Source organism: Prosopis cineraria, unplaced genomic scaffold (genome assembly GCF_029017545.1).
Source record: "Prosopis cineraria cultivar Desert tree isolate PC_DT_omini unplaced genomic scaffold, ASM2901754v1 PC8, whole genome shotgun sequence".
Taxonomy (NCBI): Eukaryota; Viridiplantae; Streptophyta; class Magnoliopsida; order Fabales; family Fabaceae; genus Prosopis; species Prosopis cineraria.
The window spans coordinates 17,388,869-17,400,864 of NW_026555339.1; the positions used below are offsets into that span (position 1 = coordinate 17,388,869).

Consider the following 11,996-nt stretch of genomic DNA (forward strand, 5'->3'; position numbering starts at 1 on the left):
ATACTAAAAACAATTTTTAAAACATGGGGGTTGTGACCCATGCTAGTCCCCCTCCCTCCGCCCTTGATGATGGCACTAATTAGTATGTTAAATCATCTATTATATAATTGACAGTGTCAATGGAGATGCTTACATTTTTAAATTAGAATGAGTCAACGAATCATGCTAGTGATAGCATTTGTCAACGTCGAAAGGTGATTTCCAGTCACTGTGAGTTAAGTCTTTTACCTTTATGCAACAAATTTTCGAATCAATTTTCTTAACCAAGTTAAATAAATATCCTATATGTTTTAATTTGTACATGGTGCTGTTGTTGTTTAAGCCTATGTCCTCTCTTTTTTTTAAATTGCTGATTAGATTATTATACCTCATCCAGATCCTTAACATAGATTCAGCACAATATTTTACACCATTAGTTACAGGTCAAATGATTTGACACCATTAGTGCCACATCATTATCCCTCTAAAAATATTTAAAAATAAAAGGACTAATGTTATAGGCAAAAACAAAATAGAGTGACCATAAATATCGAAAAAAGGACTTAGAAAGGTTAATAACAAAACAGAATAAAATTACAAGCACTAATAGTTATGTTAATTAGAAGAGTACTTAGGGCTCACCAGCTCCCATCTTTTGGGTCAATCTTCATTTGATTCAGAAACAAATTACAGTTACGTATATTTAATTAATGAAATGAACGTCGTGCATTGTTGTGGTGCCGTGGAGTGAGCAGAGTTAGAAGTGGACCAACTCAAGCGTACTTGAAACTGATCTCTGCATGAAGACCTCCGTAGATCTGGACTCCGTTTACATTGAATAACTTATCAGCGATCATTTCTCGCAAGCCACACTAAACCATAGCTTCCAAGCAAAGCTGCACGCGACAATAATCTGTCCCAAATTCAAGTTCAGCCAGTGATGAACCTCCCTTATACAAAAAAATGTCTGATTGTGATAGGAGGCACTATCATGAGACTTTCTTGGATTCAAGATTATTAGTTCAATAGATTATGATATGTTTCTTGGATAATTGTCCACGTAACTTGTATTTGATGAAAATTACATTGGCTTAACATGATTAATAATGCTTTAATTTAATGTGCAAGAGGTTGGAATTGGTTTCTAAGTGGGTTGCGAGTGGCTACACTAACATTTTTTGATTGTTTCTCACCAAAATCCTTCTTTGATTAGCCTTCCATTGTTTTTCCACATTTAATTGGTTTGAAATTCTACTTCTTTCCCCTGTTTTTAACTTTTTTATTTCGTGCATTTTCCCCTGTTTTACAGCCTATACGTTGCTCATTTCGGTTGTGTTTTGCATCGTTATGCTTATTGTACTCTGTTTCTAATTTGGCATCCCCCTGTTTGTTGGCGTGATGAGCGAAATTGATACCTTTTGTGTTAGGTTGGGGTTGAAATTTAAAAATTCAACATCTTTGGTCGACCACTGTTACAAGATGGTTAATTCTACAAAACACTCTTATAATGGTTAATTCTACAACAAGTGATTGCAAAATTACAAGATGACAATATGTATATACATTATTTACATTAAAATTTTCAAAACTTTATATGTTAATTCTATGCAAGTGATTGCAAACTAAACGCAAAAATTTTTAGCTCAAGTTTTTTTTGTGAAATTTCGTGCATTTTCCCTTGTTTTACCACCTGTACGTTGCTCATTTCGGTTGTGTTTTGCATCGCTATGCTTATTGTACTCTGTTTCTAATTTGGTATTCCCCTGTTTGTAGGCGTGATGAGCGAAATTGATACCATTTGTTTCTACACTAATTTAAAAATTCAACCTTTTTGATCGACCACTGTTTTCAATTTTCAATCCTTTTTTATGAATTTTTGTTGTATTTTCAGAGTTAATTTTCTTTTTTTTTTCTTTGTTGGTTCTTGAGCGTTTCTTGGCTTATTTGTTGATGTGCGATGACTTGGAATGCTAAATTATTCTTATTCTAAGTTGAAAAACATTACAGTGTTTTATAATTACATAACGAAATTAACTCAATACAATCCACATTTTTTTTCCCCAATCCCACAACAGTAAGCTTGTATATTACCCGTACTTGTGTTTTCGGCTTTTTTCATTTGGCCCAAGTTTCTCCTTCTGTTGCTTTGTATCTTCCCTATTAAGGATACGCTGGGATACTTTTATTGAAAAGAATCAAATACAATAAGAATACACACACATAAATTTTGATGGATAAACTTAAACAAAACAATGTGTATAGTAAAAATTTTATTTTTAAAATAACATTTAAAAAAATGTGTGTGTGTGTGTGAAAGAGGTGAAGGCTAAGAATGAAACCATCAAGAGTCTACTACTTTTCTCACTCTGTACATGTGATTGTGAATTTACTAGGAAACTGCAAATAAATTCTCCGAATTGTCAAACAAATTAACTACGAGAGGTTCCTTGAAAGATAGCCCTAAATTTGATTGGAAATCATAGTATAAAATCGTTTGGTTAAATTTATAAATTGTTAAACTAATATCTTCACCTTTTATAATGATGGTTTTTTGGCAGAATGAAAGGCAGAAACCATATGATGCTTTTCATTTTGCAATGCTTTATTGGATTCTTACTTTTTAGACGTTAATATATACATACATATATACATACATACATACATATATATAATGTAATTACTGTATATTACAATTTATTTTTATACTCAGACCTACCATTAATACATTATTTTTAATTTCGTTTTAATGGTGAATCCTATCACTGCCATTCCCCTTCTATTTTTCTTGTTCAATTTAGAACATGTTCTTCTATAATTTTTAAACTCGTGTGATATATATCTCCATATATATACGTTGATATTGATGCATGACGTGAGTAAAAAATAAATTAGTTTTTAAAGGTTTAATATCTTCACTTTTTCATATGAATGTTATCCTCTAATACAATAAGTAAATTGGTAAACATCATTTTCAATTATAAATAATAAAAAAAATAAAAGACATGAGTAGCTACTAAAATTTGTGAAATTATATTAGTTTAGAACTCACAAGAAAATATTGAGCATAATATGAAACGAACATTGATTTCTACACCCGGACAATAAAAACAATATGTATAGCAAAAATATTTTTAACGTTTTAAGAATTTTTTTTAAATTGTATGTGTGTATGAAACAGAGGAAGACTTGGGATGAAAAACATCAGGAGAAGTCTATTTACTTTATTTTCCCCTCTATGCACGCAACCTTGAATTTGCTTGGAAACTGTAAAGAAATGCTCCGAAATGTCGAACCACTTAGCTATGAGAAACTTCTTGGAAGTGAGGACCCTGAATTTTATTGGAAATTAACATTTGGAATTGGTATGTCAAACAACTACTCCCTCTATCCCTATACATAAGATGTTTTTAATCAAATCATACAAACTAATAAAAATTAATTATCTAATTAAAAACACAACAACATTTCAATTTTGCCCCTAATTATTATAAATAACAAATGAATCTCTTTTTTTAAAGTAAATTAATAAGAGTACTTATCTTTTTCTCTTTCTAAAAGTATAATAGTCCATTCATTAAAATCTATGCTAACAACTCCTTATATTTGAGGGAAAAAAAAAAGTTTTAGAAAACTTCTTATATATAGAGACAGAGGGAATATGTTTCCTCTCACCATTTTGTTTTCGTGTTTTGTTTTTTTTTTTTTTTTTGCGTGCTCTTGTGTTTCTTTCTTTGATCTTTCTCTCTTCTCCTTCTCTTTCTCTTTAATTTTATGCATTCTGTGATTTAGTCTTTAATAAAATTAAAAAAGACATAGGACATAGGTAATTAAGTAAATATATTTAATATACTTTGTTTTCAATTAAATTAGTATAAGTAGATTTTTATATTTTCAAATTGTTATAACGTTATTGACAAAAGTTAGTTAGAACTTGGAAGATAAATTATGAATGAAAAAATATATATCTTAATTTAATTAGAAATTAAGGAAAATCATATCTTCGCACCTTTGAGGACATTTATTACCAAAAAGGGAAAAAAGAATTTGAATTTTCTTTATAAGACCAAGGAACATTAATGTGATTAAAATTTATTGCGTAAAGGCAAAATTACCTTTGAATTTTCGTTTTTTTCCTTTAAAAAACAAGAAAATGGCTTTGTATAAAAAAAAAATTAACAATGAGAAATTTACTTGGAAATGGTGGCCCTACATTTGATTGGAAATTAACATTTGGACTTGGCATGTGTGTCAGATCAAACAACTTGATTGCCTCTCGTTGCTTTGTTTTGCGTTTTGATATTAAATTTATAAAAAAATAAAAAATTTAATTTAAATTAATATTAAAATTATCTTATTTTACTTGTTAATAGTCCTGCTTCACGTTAATTCTGATTTTGTTCTGTGTTTTATTTTGCTAGTAAAAAGAAAAAATTCATCAAAGCGTGTTACGGACAAGTAGTGTTTGCTTTTTGCAAAAGGACGCCAAAGCACCAAGTGACACTAAAGTGTCAGTGCTTTATTGTCCTTTAAACTTGAGACACCGAAGTAATTTTGGTAAAATGATGTAAATAAATAGATAAATAATAAAATAATATGATGAAATGAGATAATTTTTCTGAAGTTTGCAGGAGTTTTTGTAACATAAATTATGTTTCTAACTTTCTAGGAAATAATGGAAAATGTAGGGTTAAATTAAATTATTATTACATGACTAGATTAAAATTATGATCAACTGCATTGCTAATATATACTTAAATTAAAATTTTTATTCACTATACTCAAGTTATTAATATAGAAAACATACTTATTATTTACATTACTAAACTAACAACTATGCTTTATATATTAATAACTTTATCTTTAATATAAAAAACTTCAATTTAAATATTAAAAAAATTATTTTTAAAATTTTATGTAGCGTTAAAACATGATTTTAATTTACAAAAAAATTACATCAAATAAGTTACTAAAAATTTTAAAATAATTATCATATTTTGAAGTACTTATTTATTATTTATTTATTTATTTTGACAGGATTTATTTGTTATTTTTCACATCACTGTGTCCCTCTTTGCAGAAGTCTCAGTTTGGAAAGGGACAAAGCCAAAATATCTTTATATAACACTGTGACATGATTTATATTGTCAATAAATTTGGACCACCATATTGTTTTAGATTTCATTGATCTTAATTTAAAATAATATTTCCATCACGATTCTTTACTGAAATTCCCCCCCCCCCGGCCCCAAAATAAAAAAAAATAAGGAAATAGATCTGTGATAAATCTAACGCATCAATAAATTTGGACGGCACAAATATCTCATGTCTCAGAACCTTAAGAATTTGGATAACTCGCGCTGGAGCATAGAAAAGCTATTGTCAGAATTCAAATCAGGATTTTATTGATACTATCAACTTTTCAAGGTGAATTTTATGTTTACTTCGTACTCTTGGAAGATTAATTTTAATCTTATTTATAGGCACTTCATTATTTTTTATATTTATCTTTACTTTTCTGCTCTTATTAAGTATTAAAAAAAATTATTAAAAATAATTCTTTTTGTCCTAATAAGAAGATCAATGGAAACTTATTAAATTTTAATATAAAATTAATGAAGTTTAAAGTTTTTTCCGATTTTAGTAAAATATGTTAGAAATAACTTATAAATAGGATCAGAGAGGATATTTATGCTGTGAATTTAAATCAAGATTTTATTAATACTATAACTTTTTAGAGGTGAATTTTATATTTACTTAGTCATCTTGGACACTATTGAATAATGACTTAGACTTTGAGTTTAAGTTATTATATTGGGTTAAGGCATTTTCACCCATAAACTATTTTTCGAAAATCATCCATTATCTTAAACTATTTGTCATAACAATTTCATTTCTAAAATAATTAAAACATAGCATATTTGTCTCTTACGTTTAATACCCGCTAATTGTTAAAAAATGCTTACTAGGAATTAAATTTAATAAAAAATCCCACATATGTTAGGCTAAGTGAATTCAAATTAAGGTACTTTTTTTTATTATATTTTAATTACTTTATGAGTAAAATTTCTACGATGCAAATATTTTAGGATTTTTGGTCCTCCTCGGAGAATAATTCAAGAGCAAAAATATATCTTAACTTGAATCCACTTGATTTGTCATTCGACTTGTTTCCCCGGTTTTTAACTTGTATATATATTTTCCGCGCATTTTGCCCTATTTTCTCACCGGCCTATTTCCCCTGTTTTCATGCATTTTTTTTAATTTGACTAGAGTTCGACTGTTTCGACAACTGTTCCAAGTTTTCAATCATTTTCATGAATTTATCTTGCATTTTTCAGATTTAATTTTTACAGTCTTCCCACAACTTCCTTTGAATCTTGATGAGGCATGAAGTAGAGAACTAAATTAGCATATACCTTGTCATAAATCGCAAGAGAAAAAAAGGGAGACAATTTCAAATTCACACAAATGTTCTTAATAATCCACAAGAAAAAGCTTAATTAGCTACACAGAGTATCATCAGGAAGCAACATTAAAGAAAACTATAAGGTCAAGATGGCAAAATAGTATCATTAAGACGATAGCTTCATCATCTGGTGCTATTTTCATGAGTTTCGCAAGCACATCAAAAACTTGATCAACATCACTCTTTTGCTAATAATTCAAGAAGACATAAATGTCAACAGAGTAAGATGCAATTTTATTTGAAAGCAAATTCCAAAATTAAAAGGAAAAAAAAAAGACAAATTATCATCATTAGGAAGGGTCACATTCATATGTTACGCAACAAGAAATTCTCACTAAGGGCAAGAGAACATGTAACTATAGAACAAACATGTAGCACAAAACATGACAATGTTATTTGCCTAATTTCACAACACAATTCAAAATCCTCAGAAGCATCAATACGTGAAAATGGCCAGCGTGTCCGTGTTGGATATGTATCCAATACAGACACGCTTTTAGGATGTAGAAACGGTGCATCCTTTTTCCCAGTTTCCGACGGACACGGGTGAACGGGAGATGAGATGTGCGAACACGAGCAGATACAAAACTCTACATTTTTCACTTCTTTTTACTCAATCCCAACTCCAGAAAGTCGATGCCCTAAGATTTCCAGCTTCTTTGTCACGTTTCCAACTCTAGAAAATTGGTATAGCTCCTTTCCAACTCCAAAAACTTGACCCCTTTCTCATGTTTGCTGCTCTATCGCTTGGTGCCTCATTGACCGTCGTCCTTCTTCAACAGTGCTTCTTTAGTCGACCTATTCGCGTTTTCACTTTTCACTTCACTCGCTGCCTCACGTCTGAACTCTGCCTTAGCATCTCTATCTCTTCAGTCTTCAGTCTTCAATCTCCAGTCTTGGTAAGTTCATCTTTGCCGTTTGAGCTCCACCTGAGGCTCTTTATCTCTTCACTTCTTTTATTCCTTAATGCTCAATGCTAGATATTTATTGCTCTCTATCTCCTGGTTGGTATTACTGTTGGATATGTATTGCTCAATGCTTCATTGCTGAACCAAGAGAGGCAGAGCTACCTGATCAGTTTTCCCAATTTAATGCTGAATTATTGATTTAATTTTTTTTATTTAGATGGATTATTTTGCTGAGTCAAACATTGATTTATTTTAAATTTTTATTAGCTCTCTTCATGTTAAAATTGAAGGAAATTGTTTACAATTTTTCAATAGAAATTAAATCTATAATGGCTTCTAATTCTAGACCTGATAGTAGTTCAAGAAATGTGAATTCTCAGTAATAATGAAAGACAGAAAAAGAGTACTCCTTTATGGGCTTATGTAACTTTGGTTCCTCAAGAAAATGAAGGGGAAAGTGGGAATAGAAGTTGAAAGTGTAACTATTGTAATAACCAATATAATGGCTCTTATTCTAGAATTAAATTTTATTTGTTGAGGATCTCTGAAAAGGGTATTACTATATGTCCGAAAGTTGATAATTTTAGGTGAAATGTAAAAAGCTCAAGAGGAGGCTGAGAATAGAACAAAACCAAGACATGTGCCATTACCAACTCCAACTCAGAGCTTGTCCCCTTTATGTCAAAGGGGTTCTACCCCTATTCAAAGTCAACACAATTAGGGAAAAAGGAGGGCAACAAATACAATAGAAAGAGCTTTCCAACAAGGAAGGAGCTAGAGATTATTTAACTATTGAAATTTCTAGAATGTTTTATTTGGCTGGCTTGTCTTTCAATTTAGCACTAACCCATATTTTATTAGTGCATTTCAATATGCTACCAATAATGTAATTCCTAGTTTTAAACCTCCTGGTTATAATGTACTAAGATCCACTTTGTTGCAAAAAGAAAGGGCCAATGTTGAAAGGCAACTTGAATCAATCAAAGGGACTTGGAATTATAAGGGGGTAAGTATAGTTACAGATGGTTGGTTAAATGTACAAAGAAGGCTATTAATTAATTTCATGGCTATAAGTGATGGAAGTCCCATGTTTTTGAAGGTAATTGATGCAACTAGTGAGTATAAAGATAGATTTTACATGGCTGACTTGATAAAGAAAGTGGTTGAAGAAGTGGGGCCTCATAAAATTGTTCAAGTAATCACTGATAATGCACCTGTTTGTAAATCTATTGATAAGATGGTGGAAGATGAATATTCTCACATCTTTTGGACACCATGTGTGGTGCATACACTTAATCTTGCTTTGAAGAATATGTGTAGCAAAAAATACAAAGGCAAATGAAATTTTTTATGGAGAATGTCGTTGGATCATTGAGGTGACAGATGATGCAGTCTTCATCTGAACATTTATCATGAATCATTCTATGAGATTGGCCATGTTTAATAAATTTATGCCATTAAAGTTTCTTGCAATAGTCGAAACAAGATTTGCATCAACAATTGTGATGTTGAAGAGATTCAAACTTATCAAAACTTCTCTTCATACACTGGTTATTAGTGAAGAATGGAATGCTTATAGAGATGATGATGTTGGAAAGGCTGCTAATGTGAAAGACATAATTTTTAATGATCTTTAGTAGGAGAAGGTTGATTATATTCTCTCTTTTACTAAATCAATTTATGATATGTTGAGATTTGTTGGCACAAATAGACCCACACTTCATTTGATTTATGAGATGTGGGATTCAATGATAGAGCAAATCAAGGAATCAATATATAAGCATGAAAGAAGATCACTTTCTAAGTACTCTTCATTTTATGAAGTTGTTATTCTTATTTTTTATCATGAAATTCTTTTCTTTACCATTTTTACATCACAACTCCAATTGATGTTATTATATTATTGTAGATATTATACAACACAATGGCTTGAAGGTGGACCAAATAGAGTCTCTTCACATAGAGATGTTGAAATATCAACTGAGAGGAAAAAGTGCTTTATAAGGATGTTTCTAGATGAAGAAGAGAGGAAATTGGTTATGAATGAATTTTTAAAGTTTTATGGATATTCAGATGAGTTCTCTTTTGTTGATTCCATGCAAGATAGATGGACATTAGAGCCTAAAGTTTGGTAGAGCAATCATGGTGCTGATGCTCCTAAACTTCAAGAGACTGCATTGAAACTTCTCAATTAACCATGCTCATCATCTTGTTGTGAAAGAAATTGGAGCACTTACTCTTTTGTTCATTCACTGAAGAGAAACAAGATGCTTTCAAAAAGAGCAGAAAATTTAGTTTTTGTTCATTCAAATCTTTGTCTTCTTTTAAGAAAGAGTGAAAAGTATTCCACTGGAGAAAGTAGATTGTGGGATATTAGTGGAGATTGTTGGAAATAGATGATTGTAAAAATCTTGAAGTTGCAATTTTATCTCTAGATAAGCTAATTTGGAGAGAGAACTTATAGGAGAAAGTGGTGGTGTCAATGAATATGGGGAAGATTAGAATTACTTTAAATTGATAATTATCTTTTGCCACTTGGTAGTATTTAAGTGCTTAACTACTTATTGTGTTATATTTTGTGATGGTATTAGACATCTTGAAATTGTATTTTTAGACATCCAAATATTTAATATTTAATTATTTATATAGCCGTACTCGTATCCTAAAATTTTGAAAAATTACTATGCCCACGTATCGTATTGTATCGTGCCTAATACTTGTACCCGTATCGATGCTTCTTAGTCAAGAATGCATCATACTTCTGTCTCTTAGTTGATCCACAAGAGCTTGAAGAACACCCAACTCCATCAGCATCAAGCACCATTGCAAGGATTCGGAATCTGAGCCCAAAGTAAGGGATACAAAGTAAGGGACACTTTTTTTTTTTATGTGATTTTCTTTTGGATAAGAGTCAGTAAGGGATACTGAAGACAAAAGAAAGTGAACAAATTTTTGTAAATATCCCATTACATACAAATTTTCCCGTCTGTTGGAGTTTGAAAAAGAAAAATAATCTTCAGCAGATCACACAAAAGGTCCCAAATCAGCAAATAATCCATTTTACTGAAGTAAAAATGACTATAGACTTCAACATTGACTCTTACGGCAAATTAATTCACCTAGATAAATAAATTAAATGGAAATAGAATATGTGTATTTATGATCGATAAGCAATCTTTATATATATATATATATATATATATATAATGTAAGAGGCAATTGGACTGCGAATGATGTTAACGTTGCTAGTACTATATAAAAAGACGCATGAGATATCCATAAAAAAAGTAAAATAAATAAATAATGATGATATGCCTACAGTACCTAGAATCATTTATTTCAATTTTAAGCGTTTTGCAAGAAATGTTTGGATGTGCAGTCCTAAGAGTGGTTTAGTTTGGGATCTATTTGATTTTTTTCTTCTAATTGGTTTAGTTTAGTTTTTGAGTGGTTTGATTCGATTTGAATTAAGTTTAAGTTTTTTAGATATATTTCATAATATATATGTATATATATGAATATTTACTATTAATTTTTAACTATTAAATAGTATTGATTTTGAATGAAAATAAACTCGAGAACAAAAGAGTTTTTTTTTTTGCAATTATTTATCATGTTTTACTATTAAAAACTAATATGCTATTATAAAAAATTATACATAACATTTAACTCATTGTAACATATTTTTGACTAGTAGTTTATAGATAATAAATTTGGGAAAGAAAAAAATTTATAAAAATTTATAAAAATATATACAATAGATATAATAGAATTTGGTTTGGTTTCATTCAAGTTTCAAGAGGCAAAAACTTAAACCGAATCAATACAATTAGTTTGTCAAAAAAAAAAAAAACCTTATTTATAGTCAATTTTGATCTGTTCATTTTGGCTTAGATCAGTTTTGTCAACAAATCTACCCGGATCCATCACACAATTCCAAGGCAAAACAGAATGAAATCAATTTGACTTAAGAATTAGAAAACAAAATAACAGAAACTTCAACAAGCAGTAGTGTATTCAAGACTCTGTTCGATCCCACAAAAACACTCTTCAGGAATAGAAAATTTGACAGATGGATCTAAACATAAAAATAATGATTTCATAGAATAGATCTAAAATAGGAACCTGAAGGATGAATCAAATAAAGTTGAGGCCAATAAGTGTTGTGTTTAGTCTTCAGTCTCTGATGATCTGCAAAATCTACGAGGCCAGTGCTTGCGTGTGTTTGTAGATGAAGCTCCAAGCTATGGCATATATAAGACTCGGTCCCAAGTAGTCGTCGTCGTCCAAGTCAGACCAATCCTAAACCTCGTGACTGTGTCCCTCTTCGCAGAACTTTCATTTTGTGAATACTGAAAGTTCAAGCAAAATGGCGTGCGTACACCTTTGATTGTCATCCAGCTGTCTCTAACTCTATATAATATTTCTTTTGGTAAATGTCTTTATGTAACATTTTAATATGAATATATATGAAGCAGTGGTGTGAGGTCGAGTTCTTTTTTTCCCCCAAGGTGTATTTGGATTAAATTTACAAACTTAAACTTTATGAATTAAAGTTAAATTAAAATTTACTTTAAGGTCATTTTTATCTTTTCCACTTATACGAAGATATTGACACCAAAGTACCAAGGAAAGACGAAATA

General features: G+C 30.2%; 1 long non-coding RNA gene across 1 annotated transcript; it reads right to left on the bottom strand.

The window, feature by feature from the left end:
- Window positions 1-6,702: 6,702 nt before the first annotated feature.
- LOC129317878 (uncharacterized) lies at window positions 6,703-11,743 on the bottom strand. The gene is made up of 2 exons (XR_008595079.1): window positions 11,479-11,743; window positions 6,703-10,193 (listed from the first exon to the last, which is right to left on the bottom strand). It is a non-coding gene; the product is annotated as an uncharacterized LOC129317878 (long non-coding RNA).
- Between the last annotated feature and the right edge of the window lie 253 nt (window positions 11,744-11,996).